The sequence below is a fragment of the Manacus vitellinus genome, unplaced genomic scaffold, assembly GCF_001715985.3.
Source record: "Manacus vitellinus isolate BGI_N305 unplaced genomic scaffold, ASM171598v3 scaffold_10_pilon, whole genome shotgun sequence".
Classification (NCBI taxonomy): Eukaryota; Metazoa; Chordata; class Aves; order Passeriformes; family Pipridae; genus Manacus; species Manacus vitellinus.
Genome location: NW_021938838.1, coordinates 278,507 through 292,351, shown reverse-complemented (window position 1 = coordinate 292,351; position 13,845 = coordinate 278,507). Strand labels below are relative to the sequence as shown.

Here is a 13,845-nt window from a genome sequence, read left to right as displayed (position 1 = left end):
AGGGAAAGTCACAGCTAAACTGAGGGAAGCGTTTAGCAGGGAGGTTTTTTCCATGCCTTGCTCTCTCCTGCCACCATGTGGCTTTTCCATTTAAAAAAAGGCCTAATTGTAATACCCTCGAAGTCACTGAAACGAGTGGTGAGGTACTTTGTTCATTGTTTAAGTTGTGAACCATATTTCAGGAAGGTTCACAAAAAACCACAACAGTATATTAAGCATTCAAGTTCTGTTCATTTCAGAGAGACCTAATTGGTCTTTTTCTTACTTTTCAGGAGCCCAAGCCCCCACTGTTTCAAGCATTGCATAAATTACATGAGCTGAGAATGTTTGACAGAATATAATTACTTCATACCAGAAAATAACTTTTTTTTTCTTCCCAACAAAACCATCAATAAGCATTTTGAGCTGGACCGTGACTCTTGAACTTGAGTAGCCCACATCTCATCCCAGGTGATAGTATTGATTTATAGGCTCCTGGTAGTCTTGAGGTGTTCTCAAAAATTTTCAAGAGATCTTGACTTCCTTGAGATTAATTAGGAATGGTTCTTGCAGTGTTGAAGATGTCCATAATAAGAAGATTATAAAAGCAATTCCTTTTGGAAAAAAAAAAGTTTTAAGAATACAGCAGAAAACAGAATCAATGAGATTTGGTTACAAATTCCCTTTTTCTCTATAGCCATGTTTAGTTTCTGTATCCAATGCTTTTACTGTCTATGAACAAGGCTTGGCTTAATTAATCCTATTATTTTTGTCACCTTGAATAGCATTATACTAATTGACTAATCCTACCTTTAAAAAGATCAGAATCAGAAGAACCTGATTTTGCTGAAGAACTTCTCATAAGCGCTTCTAGGAAGAAGAGTTTACAAATTAAAGGGTTCTACCCATGCTTTCCTTAAATATCCATTCTACCCCAAGACTCACACTGTATATCACACTAAACCCCAGCCATTTTACTTTGTTCTGTGATGACTAAAGTAACGTGAAGATTGAAGATCTGTCTCTCTGGGTTCACTCCGTGCTCCTGTTGTTTGTTGTTATGCAGATGGGTCCAAGTGTGATGCCAGGGACTCGATGTGTGTGTCAGGATCAGGGCCATGGACAATAACCAGCATCACAAACAGCCAGTGATCACCAGGAAGGACCCCCATGGTAAGTCAGGCCTGAGGTCATGTCAGGAAATCAGTGCACAGGCCAGGGCCTGTATCAGCGAGGTCCATGGCCACACACAGGCATGGCAGAACTCCAGCAGGCATTCCAACAACACAGGGCAGGGAGGGGGCGAGTCCCAGGCCTGATTTTGTGTGGGCTCCAGGACCTATAGGCAGGGTCTGCAGGGTGGAGCTAATCAGAGTCATTAAGGATCATTAGTGCACTCAGGGACCCCTTAGATTCTCAGCAGCAATGGAAACACAAGGAACAAGAACGGGATAATGCAAATTATTCATGGAATAATGCCCACAAGCCACAATTGTCATTTTATGTAATGGGCTAAGTTTGGGAAACTTTGTATAAAGAGGAGGAGCCTCCTAAAAAAACTCTGTTATTTTTCCTTTTTAACACTTCAAGGTTGCTACTTTTTCACTTATACTTACATTCCTTGTAACTTTAATATTACATTTGGAGAAGAATTGTAATAGAAGAACCAGAATATTTTTCCTACGTCTAATCCTTTTTCTTTCCTTAATTCTTCAAGTCTCATCAGAGTTTTTCTATCTTTGAATAACAGAAAGATACTTTGTTCCTTCTGAGATCCAAAAAATACATCTTAAATTTTTACCATTGGAAATACATGGAAATTCTGTGAGTGCAAGAACTAGGGAAGCATACACTGCTCTGATCACAAAGATGTTATCACACACGGCACTGAGGATTTTACCTGCTTTGGGTCACTGAACTTTGGCTTGAGTTAACCAGACAATTAAATAGCCAGTGGAACTGATTGGCCATGTGATATGATCTTTCATTTCATTTAAATGAATGCCGTGGGTTGAATAAAGTTAAATATTTAGCATCCTGAGCACAACAGGAAAAAATGAAAAAATGCTTGGTATGTGTTTAAAAACATGATGACACATTTCTCAACAGCAAGTTCACATTGCACTGGCTATAGGGTACTGTTGCTAAACTTGGGAAGTGAAGTTTCATACTTTCAGGCTAAGTGTGAACAAACATTTCACCTTATCTGCTTCAGCCAAATGCACTTCCTTTTCCTTCTGCTTCCTCCCTTTTCCATGCACAAAGTGGCTCACCATCATTCCTGTTTAAGGAGGAGGATGGTGGTGTCTCTGATCTCTGCTGTGGGCTGGAACTGGGATGCAGAAACGTGCCTCAGGTCGGTATCTTTCAGTAAAGTGAACGAGCAAACAAAACCAAAAAAAACACAACTAAAAAACCTCACAGGAAACCCAGCTTGATATGTCTGAACCAGAAGATAAAGACAAGCCTCTTAAACTAGCAACTTCCCATATTTTGATTAATATTATAGTGTATTCAATTCTTCAAAGAGCTGTATATTAAAGAAACAGTAATTACTAAAAAATCCAATGGCAGAGAGAACTTAAGGATTTCTCTTTCATAACATCATGAGCTGCTTTGAACAATTAATTATCTCTAAAATCTATTGTTTAAATGCTAATTCTAGATGTGTAATTAATGGTTACATGACAGCAAATAAATAATACAGCATACAAATATTTTTTATTTAAGGAAGAAGGATTTTAACCTGTATATGAAGAGGCTCAGGAAATAGGAAATCGGGAATGGAGAGGACTCTGTTCAATCCACAAGAAATTTGAGGGATGCTATAGTAAGAAGGGCAGTGAAAGTAAGGAAATATTTCTTGACTAAATTTAAAACTGGCCTAGGAAAACCCAGGCTGCAGGTGTTGATGGAAATGTTGCAGGAATTTTAAAACAGTTTAGTTTTATGACCAGTTATCCAAGGTAAGGCAATGATAGGAAGTAACCCTATCTACTGCCCCGGGGTATGAGCCAGGGGTCAGGAGGGCACTCCTTTTAGTGCCACAACATTACCTGCATCTCAAAAGAAGAATTTTGCTGTTTCTTCTGAGTAGAATTCACATTCCTAGAAAATTCAGATGGTTAATATTCTGGACAAGGAGTTCAGTTTCCTATTTAACATAAAATATTCCTGTAGAAATTCTGTCATGCCTCACAATGAAAGCCAAAGGTCAGAGTGGGTTCCAGGAGTGCCCTGGTGAGCTGAGAGAGGCTGTGCTGCTTGTGAGCCCCAGCTGGGCTCTCATTGCTCCTGCTTTAGGCAGGGAAAGAGGAGAGGAAGGGAAGTGCCCAAGGCTGCACAATAAATGTCAGGCTAAGAGCTGGAAAAGTATAATAATATTTTACCATGGTTAAGTATAGATCTAACAAAATTATCATCACACAACACAGGAGGGCAAAAAGCTTCAAAATTTTATTGTTAAAATACTTTCATAAGTTTTAATAGAATTGGTATAAATTCTATAGGAATTAATACCAGATAGGAAGGTATGTAGGTAGACTTCTTAAGGAAGGTAGACTTCTTAAACTAGGGTTTTTCAAATGGCTTCCTGGATTGACAATAACGGAGAAATAATAACAGAGAAATTTCAATTAAAATAATATATTAAAGTTTAAAAAATAAATTTCCTCAGATAGAATGACTAAAATGTTATATATGTAAAGTATATATTAAACATATAAAAAATTGCCTTTACAAAGTTTTCCACAACTTGATTAAAATGAAAGTTTTAGGTTTTGATTGCAAAAGTGTTTAAAGGTGTTTTTTAAAAAGCAAGGAATATAGACCTACCTTGTAGGTATTTGATTTCAACATGCCTCAGAGGTCAGACTGCAATTCAAGGTTATTACTTCCTACGTTTACAGGGAAGATCACACACAAATAGTTGCTTTATGTCCATCACATATAATCCCTCACTTTAGAAATGAGCCCAGAGGCTACTGTAAGATGTCTTAGAAGGCCACAGAACAAAAGGAGTGTTTTTATTTTAGTTTCATAATAGAACCAAAAAATGATTTTAGTCTCAAACTTGCAGCAAATTGGAAATGCACCCTGAATCCTGGCATTTTTCATTGATAATACAAGCTTTGATTTTTAAAAGTAATATATTTAAGACCCCTGTTGTATTATGCCTGATTTTTACATTCTGAAAATAGAGTTTCTGGTATGCTGTGTCGTGATTTGGAGTTTTAATATCAGACCTCTAAAATGATGTTTCAAATTGGTTGTCTATTTTCGATTTAGATGTGATGAGCACAATAGTGTGGGACAGATTTTTTTGTAGGTTAGTTTAATTTTGGGCAGATTATACCTCAGAGAAGACAAAGAAGATGAAGCCTACATCTCTTATTAATCCATCTAAAATGGATTTCCTTCTCAGTCTACAATATATTTATCTCAGTATTACCTTAGTTTCAGGTATCAATCACAGCCAGCTTTCTTCAGGAATTTAAACCCTGTCTCCAGGTGGGACTGCCTGTTACGAATCATTGCATTTAGGAAAAGCAATCCAGTGGGAAGCTGGTTTTGCTGAAGTATCATTCGTGCCTTCACAGCTCTCCATTTTCAGCTGAGCTGGGGGGATGCTGCAGATGACACCCAGGTTTTTCACTTGGCTTTCACTTTTATGTAACACAGCCATCTCAGAGCCTCTGGCATTTATTTCTTTTATAACCTACAGTATTCACATATTCACTAGAATACAGAGAAAATGATACCTGTTCCCAAAAGGTTTAGTGAGCTGATGAATCATCATTTAACCTTTTGCTCAATCAGCACAAGGAATCAGTCAGCACACAGTAACTGTGTCTTTGTGCACACATGTATGTGTGCACATACACTGGTATTTTAGGGAGAAATTTGTGTACAGAGAGTGTCATACTTTTCCACAGGATAAATAAATTGTTTTACCAAAGTCATTCAAATAGATCTGTTATAAAAGCAAGGGAAATCCCTAACTATGCAAGGAGTTTGTTCCTGCATAACTGTTGCATGCATTATTTCGTCTCATTGACTTTAATATGACCACTCCCAAGCTTAAATTTAGTTTGTGCTGAATGTTTAGATTTTTAGAGGAACCAGAATATAAAGATCTTCCCAAACAGAAAGCTGGTCTCAGGGATTTTTTGCTTTTGGAAGAGTTTCCTAAGATGTATTTTACTTTGCCTGATGATATTTCTGATGTCTTCAACAGTTTCTTCACAGGTGTAGTCTATTGCCATGTGCATGTGTTCTTGAAATATGAGATGCATCTGCTCTCTAAAGATATTTAAAAATTGTAACTCCTAGAAGAAAATAATTTTGTATATAAAGAATGAGGGGCCCAGCATGATCACCTAGCCTGAGTACCTATATATATTGTACACAAGTTCCTGTTGGCTAACGAGGTATCCTGAAGTGCAGTTTTGTGCAGTAAGAGCAATAACAATCTGGACAAAGAACAGGTTGCAGAGCATGTGATGTGCTGCATATTCACACCCCAGCACGCCCTGTAGTAGCTTGTTTGTATGTTTGTACCTACAGGCAGTAGAATCCTTGTTTCACCTTTTGCCTAAACTTCATTGAATAGAGGCAAACAGCCTCTATTATTAGATATTAGATACAGATATAGATATTAGAAACAGAAAGAAAAGAACTATTAAATTGGTTAAATTCAGTCTGCATATACCCAAGTTGCCTATCAAATAAGCATTCTCTCTGATTTTACAGACAGAAAATGTAGGAGATTAAGTAACCTCTGTACAAATTTTTGGAACATAGAAGGTAATTTGGAAACAGAATTAAGACTCTCTGATTCCATGGCAGTTTTTCCACATTAGGTTGTCTTTCTCAGGCACATCATGATAATTTTGGTGTACTTGTTCTTTTCATTTGTTCTGTCCTGACAGTTCTAACATACATAAGGAGTTTGCAACTTTTTTTCCTCCTACATCCATCCTCATTTCCTTGTTTCCTCAGCCACATCTTTCAGTCATTCAAGTCCCCTCTACTAGCTGTTTTACAGCCCCTTTGTCATAGTGGTGCTAAAGGAAGCTCACAAATAATGGATTGGGTATAAAAAAGATGGCTGTGAGGTACTGTATCAGTGAGACAGTCCTGCTACCCCTGTGTCTTGTAAAACTGTCCTGTATATTTTTCCTACTGTCTTAACTTACACTTGCAAATGAAGGTAGGCTCACATAGTGTTTGACAACAGAGGCTATACCATGACATACAGCTGATTAATTCTGCTCAGGATTTTGTATGTCTACTTTCTTGACTTTCATCTTCATGAATCCATGACATCATGCACAAATTGAACAGTCTAACTACAAAATTGATCCATTTTGTGAGTGTCTGTGAATTGTCCTTTAACACTGTGAGAGCTACTACTGCAATGATAGTTTGTTGTTTGTTGCTTAGCCTTTGCAGAGTAGACCATAAGTGCTTTTTGAAAAGTTATGGAAGTTTTCACATCTATTGACCCTGTCATCCCTGGCATACTGAGACAGGAATTCCAAAGCATCCCCTAACAAGCTTTTTATCAAAGTATTAGCCTCAAAGAGTTACCTTCTCTTCTGGGCCAGTGTACATAGGAAATGTTTCCAGTGTTAATCATTAACATAGTAGTGCTAAAAGAATTGTTTGGATCTATGAACATTCAGCAGAGTTTTAATTTGCTAACATGAGAGACTCTGCAGGTTTACAGATTCTCATGAAAATATGCAAAAGTGGCATACATTCACTGCTGCTGGGAACAGCCCTTTTACAGTGTATGTATATCTGTGTATGCACAGAAAATATATCAGAAATCAGGAGTAAACTGAGTTTCTGCTTACAAAATTCAGAGATTCGTGATTTTCTTTCTTGTACAGTATCATATAGAATCAGATGAGTTTATTATGGTGAAGCTTATTTGATCTGATTTGATTTGGTCTATTACATTTCCTTTCCTGTTTTACAGTTGACTGAATTTTTCCCTTGGGATATGGAGTCAGGATTGAAGTAAAACAGCAAGCTTTAGTCCTTCAAGTCTTTTGCCAAAGCAAGGCAGATAAATGTAAAATTTATTATATCTCACTAACAGCTTTGAGGAAAGAACAACTTCCCTGCTACGTATAGTTAACCTCAGTATGGGTCAAAAAACTATTAAAAAGGTGAATTGTGCACAGTGCTCCCATGAGTATAAATGTTAATTAGGCAGCTTTGCTCCTGGCACGTGGATATTACTTTATATGACCACAATATCAAACAGAAGAGATACAGCAATAATCAGCTTTCTGTGTCATAATCTTAAAACAATGCATAGAGATTTCTTTCATTTAGTATATTGCAATAATTGCAGCAAACTAATTTAATGGAAGAAATAAGAAACAACACAGAGCAACAAGTCTCATTATTTGCATACTTAGGAGACTTCCTGAAGCTGGAAGTAAACAGTGTTTTTGGTATCGAAATTCCCTGCATGCAATCTTTGTCTCCATCATTAACTGGCAGTTTACTGTAAACATCAAAGTGTAATATGTCTCGAGGTTGGATTTTAAGTTGAATACCAATTAATTTGAGCAGGGTTTTCTAGATTTAAGGGATAGGATGAAAGACAGGTTTGGGCATAAATAAATAAACAAGCAGCAAAAACTGGCATCTAGCTGGAAGTATTGGGATGACAGGTGAAAATTACTCTGGAGGACCAACCTCACTGAGGCCTGTAAATGTAAGGGTGAGGTGGGGGCAAAAAAGAGAGATGTTAACAGAGCTTCTGATTGATTTTAACAGCATTTTTGAAAGATTTAACTTAGAACATGTATGACTAGCATGTAAATTGGTTTTTGCACGCTCTCTGATTAGTTTTCGTAGTGTTCTGGTTTCTGCCAAAGCAAGAGCTGGTTGTACACAGTCAGTCCACAGAAATGTTTAAGAAATCAGGAGTTTGGACTGTGAGTGCACAGGTTGTTCTCAGTGCTTTGCTCCCTTTGTACCTCTATCCTGGTGCATGGTCCTGGTGGTGATAGTGCAGCTGTTTGTGAGTCTACATGGTTAACAGATCAGGGAAATTATGAATTTTTAAAATAAACCTTTTTCTTAGGGTTAATGTAACCCTTGATATCCTAAGAAAAAGGATAATTTTTAACAATAATATCAATACTTGATATTTTTCATCATGCAGCCCCACAGGCAGTTGTGTGAACCATTGTATCAAACCCCAGAATGGGAACAGGGAACTCCTCAAAGAGACTTTGCTGCAGAAAACATAGGATATCGAGACAATTTCTTCCTTCAAGCATTTGAAAAGTAGATTTTTGTTTTTCATGGATTTTCAATGTAGAAATGTGCGTTATTGTTTCTGTGGAAGCCACTAGAGAGCAGCAGACACTTCAGGAGCGGCCAGTCATAAAGGTAACTGCTAAACTGACATCGAGAGGATCGATCAGGTCATTTTGGTAAAGGAGGCAGAACTGGGACACTACTTGCATGATTTTCTTACAGACACATTCTGTTTGTTTTCTTGGTACACTTGCAAGTAGAGAGTACACGTTTTCAGGTGCAGTTCTACAGGTTCTTTCTTTTCACTGGTCTCCAAAGTGGTGTCAATTCCATTCACAAGTTTAAGTAAGTGCTTCATCATCATCATCACAAATAACACTTCACCAGTTTGAAAGACGAGGAGCATAAGAACAAATCATTGCTAGTGAAAAACTTTCTCTAATTAGATATTAGTCACTTTTAAAATGCAGGGTAAATTACAGTCTTGTGTGTCTCTAAAAATTTTCATAGATATTGCTCACCCTTCAGTGTTCTTGCTGAAAAAAAATCTGTCTGAACTGGCCCTTTGATTTTCAGCATCAGCAGAGAGATGAAGCTTAAAGGATGTGGAAATTAAATCTACCCTGGACTATTACGGATTATGTCATATTTCCTCTGTAGACAAATTCAGCCTTTAAGAATGTATTTTTGCACCTTTTAAAATCACTTTCTTCTGTAGGTCTTCAGAGCAGGATCAAAAATACGTATGATGAAGCTAGTTGTTTTGATAGTGAAGATTCCATGTATACCCTAATCAAGCTTTACCATGGCTGGGAGACAGGATTCCTATATTATCCTAAGAACAACATAATGCTTGCAGTCACAGCATGCATTATTTTCCCACACTGCTCACCCGCTCCTCCTTACTGGGGAGGAAAGGAAGGAGAATGGAGATGACCTTCAGTTATGCTGGGGATAAATGGCAAATAAGAAAAAAAAGGTGAGAAAGGGAATTTTAACATTGCCAAGTAAAAAAAGGTACACAAGCTGTTTTTTTTTTCCCCCAGACCACAAAGTTCTGGTGGGTGAACTCTTCTGTTGCCCTAATTTTTTAGGGGTTTCCATGTATTTTCCAAGGAATTTCTACTTTTAGAGGTTCCATGTATTTCTGCTTCCATGGTAGAAGTGTAAATTTGGTTTCCCAGTTTCAGAGTCTCCCTTTGGTCCATTGTTTTGACCCCTTGAAAATGTGCCTCCAAGTCATAGGAAAGCTCAGTCTTTTGTTCGTGGGATCCCAGCTTTGCAGTGACTGACATACCAAACATATCTGCGTGCTGACAGGTGGGGAGCTGTTCTCCCTCAGGGCAGGGTCGGTGGGGTTCAGGGGGGGAGTGAAAACACGCCCGCTGCAGCAGCGAGTCCTTCGTTACCGGTGGGAAGGGCTTCGGGTTTAGCCGGGGGTGCACTTAAGGCTTTGTGTCAATTTAGGATGCAAATTAAGAGAATCAGCTGAAAAGTCTTTTCTCAGAATCCTAACCAGACTGAATAAAATGGTTGGAGCTCTTTGAAGTTTAAAGTTTTAGGTTGCGAGAGGAATTATTAAGTAGATACTTTAAATGCAGCTTTCCTTTCTTGCTGTGATGATCACATTTTTACATGTCAACTAGCACATATGCTGCTGACTTTTCTTTTCTTGATATTTAGTGGAAAAAAAACTAGTGGAAAAAAGCTGAGTCATATTCATTTATATCAGTCTAAGACCACAAAATGGTTGGGCATCATTTGTTTTTCAGAACCCAAAATTTCCATGTAAACCTGAAGTCCTTTACATTAAATTTTCAAGTTAATATAGCAAAACGTTAGAGCACCAAGTTTACATATGTGAACATAAACAGTGGCAACAGTTAGAAGGCCCTTATAATTAATTTTATAATTAGATTTTTACATTATTAATATATATTCAGTCTTTCATATGTTGACTATCTTTTATATGATATTAACTGTGCTGTATAAAGTGTATGACTCAGTTTTTTGCAAGACACTGATTGAGATCCCTGTCTTCTCCAGATGATGTTTTACCTTGGGTCACCTCTGGGCCTCTGAGGTAGCTCAGTCAGGGACCAGTTTCACAGCAATTTAAGAGGACCAGGATGAACTCTATCAGCACAGCTCCACCCCTCCCATCCCACGTTATTATAATTTTTACTGTAAATGTCCAAGTCAATTTTTTATATAACTGTAGGGTTTTTTTAATATAACAGTAATTTTCTGGAGGAAAAAACAGTCTCTGTGACTGGTATTAAAGCAGTTTTCAGTCATGAAGCAATCTTATCAGTGAAAGGGGAACTTCCATGAGGTGTCCAGATGTTGTAAAAAGGGAGGCTGGGGGACCAGTCTGTGGCTCTTTTCTTTTAATACACAATAAATATATACACAATAAATATATAAATTTCTTCTACTTTAAGTGTTGAGCTCTATTAAAGCAAATCAGTTCTTCCTAGCTGTATAACAGAATCTTAGTGAAAATGAATTTTTAACTACAACATTTTCCTAAAAACCACTGTTCTAACCTACTCTATGTAAGAGCAAAGTAAAAAGTAATTGATAGGAGACTTCTACAGTTTTAAACAATGGCTTTGATAGAATTACACAGACTTATTTTTTTCCAATTTGTATTTTAATGAAAAAAAAATCAACTGTTTTGATTTTCTATTTGCATGTAAATTTTAGTTTAAAAAGTCTTTCTGATAACATTGGACCAGCCTGATGAAAGTACCAACTCTTTGGAAGAGGCAAACCCGAGGTTTTCCTTGCCTGCAGTCATCAAAAATGCCTGATTCCATATGAGGGAATGTCAATCCGGGTGTCATCAAACTCCATTTTAATAATTACATTTCCTACCTAAATTCTCCCCTCTAATTTCAGTTAGACAAGGTTATCTCCAGTTTCTGTGTTAGCATGTCTGTGTTACTGGTTCCCTTCCTCAGGGACTGGCACTCAGTGTGACACAGGCAGGTCCTGTAATCAGTGTGTGCCTTGGAATTGCTTTGTAAAACTTCCTCTTTGCCTGGACAGTAGAAAAAAGCAGTGGGAAGGTGAGATCATGCTATTGAGAACAGGCAGGAGCATGGGAGTAGAGGCTCCTGAGACATCATTTCATATGATAATGTTCAGTATTCAGTAGTATGATGGTATGCAGTGTTCCAAACATGACAGAGGGAACAGAAATACTCTGAAAGGCCACAACAGCCCAATGAAGAGCAGCTCATACACAGGCACCTGAACTTGCAGGAGATTGACAGTCAAAACCTAAAAGTCTGTTCCAGCAAGTTTTGACTAGTGAACTGTCTGGCTATAGCTGGGGAGGAGACAATAAATCAGATCTAGACAGGTCCATCTTCTCTGTCCCTACCCGAGGGCTTGCCTGCTGAAAGGAAACGTCAGTTGTGTTACAAAACTGTTGATCCACAATCCTTGGTCAGAACAAAGATCGTGGAACATACTGGTTAAAATTAGAGGAGTTTTGCCACATATCCCTATGATCCACTCTGACTGATCAGTGTTTGATATGAGGGTCACATGAGGGTCTAATCAAAGTTCAAGCTTTTTAATTTTTATTGTTTTCTACGAATAATGAATTTTCAGCTTTGAATTTGCTGACATTAAGTTTAAGAAAAAAAAGGTTATGGGGAATTTTGGAAAGCAATGTATATTACACTCAGTTATACTGGCTAATACTCTGAGAAGAAAGAGTTTCTTTTTACATAGCAGATAATATGGAAGAATCTCAGAAGATCAGGACCAAATAAATAAACGTAAAGCTAATTAGCATAACAGAAGGCCTGTCTGTGGTACACACACACAGCTGCTCTGTCAGGGTTAAGGCTTTCTGAACCATCCAGAGAGGCCACAAGGGTAATTACAAAGTAATTCAGTTCTTACCCATAACAAAGGCCCAAGTATCACACTTGATTGCACTAATCTTATTATATTCAGAAAGACACGTAGATGAGTACTGCAGATTGTGAACCTCTCGTTCTGCTTTACTTACCAGTGTTGTCCAGAGAATCTGAAGTCACTTGGAAATTTTTTCCTATATAACTGGGCTAAAACCTAGAGATGGCTGAAATGGATGCCTGTCGAGCTCCGAGAGCCCTGTTCCCAATGCAGGAGCAGCAGTGCCTTCCTACCTTGCCTCTGATTGCTGCCCCATCCCCTTTGGATGCCCAGAGGGCTTATCCTCCTGGAAATAGCTCTGGCCTTAGGCTGCTGAAGGAAAAGGTATAGGAGGGGTTTACTATTCTTTGTAAGAAAAGAGGGGAGTAAGAGGGGAAGAAAGGCATCAGTAGTTATGATGCAGTTCTGGTTTAGGAAGCTGAGAGTGAAGCTAGATCTGAGTGATCCCTGAGCTGGTACCTGGATATATGCATGTTTTCTTGTTTCCTTTCCTAGTCAGATAAGGGGAATTTGTATTAATCTCTTCTTAAATTTCACTGAGGTTAAAGGAAACTTTAGGTGCAGATTCTCATGCAAAACATATCCCCCCATACAGCCTGCTCAGAATTGCAGTGTAAATACAATACAGTAACATGTTCAGAGTGGCAGGATTTTTATAGTAGCAAGAGGTTTAGAAAGTCTGAGGGTTGCTTTCTGTGACATTGGGGGTTCACAACATGTTTGACACACAGAAACAAAATAAGAATTTTGGTGGGCTCATTGTGAGAGCTGTTGGTCTGAAGCAGCTGGTGTATTTATGTCCCACTCTTTACCTTCCCAGTCCAAAAAAAAGGTGCAGTTTTGTTTGTTTGTTTGTACGTTCCAAACATGTAAACAGAAGCCAAGATTTATAAAAGGTTCCATAAAATAGAAGAGTTACTGTCAACTACAAGCAAAATCAATGACTGCTTTTTATTTTCTGTATCTTGATGCTTCAACAGCATCTTTAGAAGAAACCTAAAGGTTAGGAACCCAAAAGATATGTTACTTTCATTGAAAAGTTATCCATATGAAGCCTTCATTTTGTCTTTTTTTTTTATGGCTTGTTTTTTATTTCAGTGTCCAAGTGTGATGGAAGTTCTTCAAGACTGACCCTGAAAGGTACCTGGCTCCCTCACAGAAAAGAGGATGGAAAAATAATCAGATGTTTTCACCACAAAATGGAGAAGTCATCTTTAACTTTCCTCAAAAAAATGTTATCCTCATATGACAACATGTCAACTCATTTGAGCCTGCTGGATACAATAAGATTTATTGTTACCCTTGACCTCTGAGAGCTCCTAAAAATTATCCTGAGCAGTGTCACATACGAACTAAACCCAGAAATACAGGGTAAACCAGTTACACTGACACGAATGAGCCAGGTGATGAATTCTGGTAATCTCCTACCTCACAAGAGAACAGCACCAATTGTACATATGAAGATTTTTTTTCTGCATCCTGTAAGTACGAGTTACAGCTTCATTCCTAATCCAGAATATGATACTCATTAATTACAGTCCTGTTATATTATGGAAGAAAAATATTTCAGCACACGTGTGTGAGCAGCACACACAGCTCCAGGTGTGAGCAGCACACACAGCTCCAGGTGTGAGCAGCACACAC

General features: G+C 38.0%; 1 long non-coding RNA gene across 1 annotated transcript in view; it reads left to right on the top strand.

The window, feature by feature from the left end:
• Positions 1 to 13,845, top strand: part of LOC108641346 — a 32,657-nt gene that overhangs the window by 2,293 nt on the left and 16,519 nt on the right. The window contains exons 2-3 of the long non-coding RNA XR_001921915.2: positions 1,046 to 1,152; positions 13,300 to 13,682. This is a non-coding gene — a long non-coding RNA (uncharacterized LOC108641346). The remainder of the gene's footprint in view (positions 1 to 1,045; positions 1,153 to 13,299; positions 13,683 to 13,845) is intronic.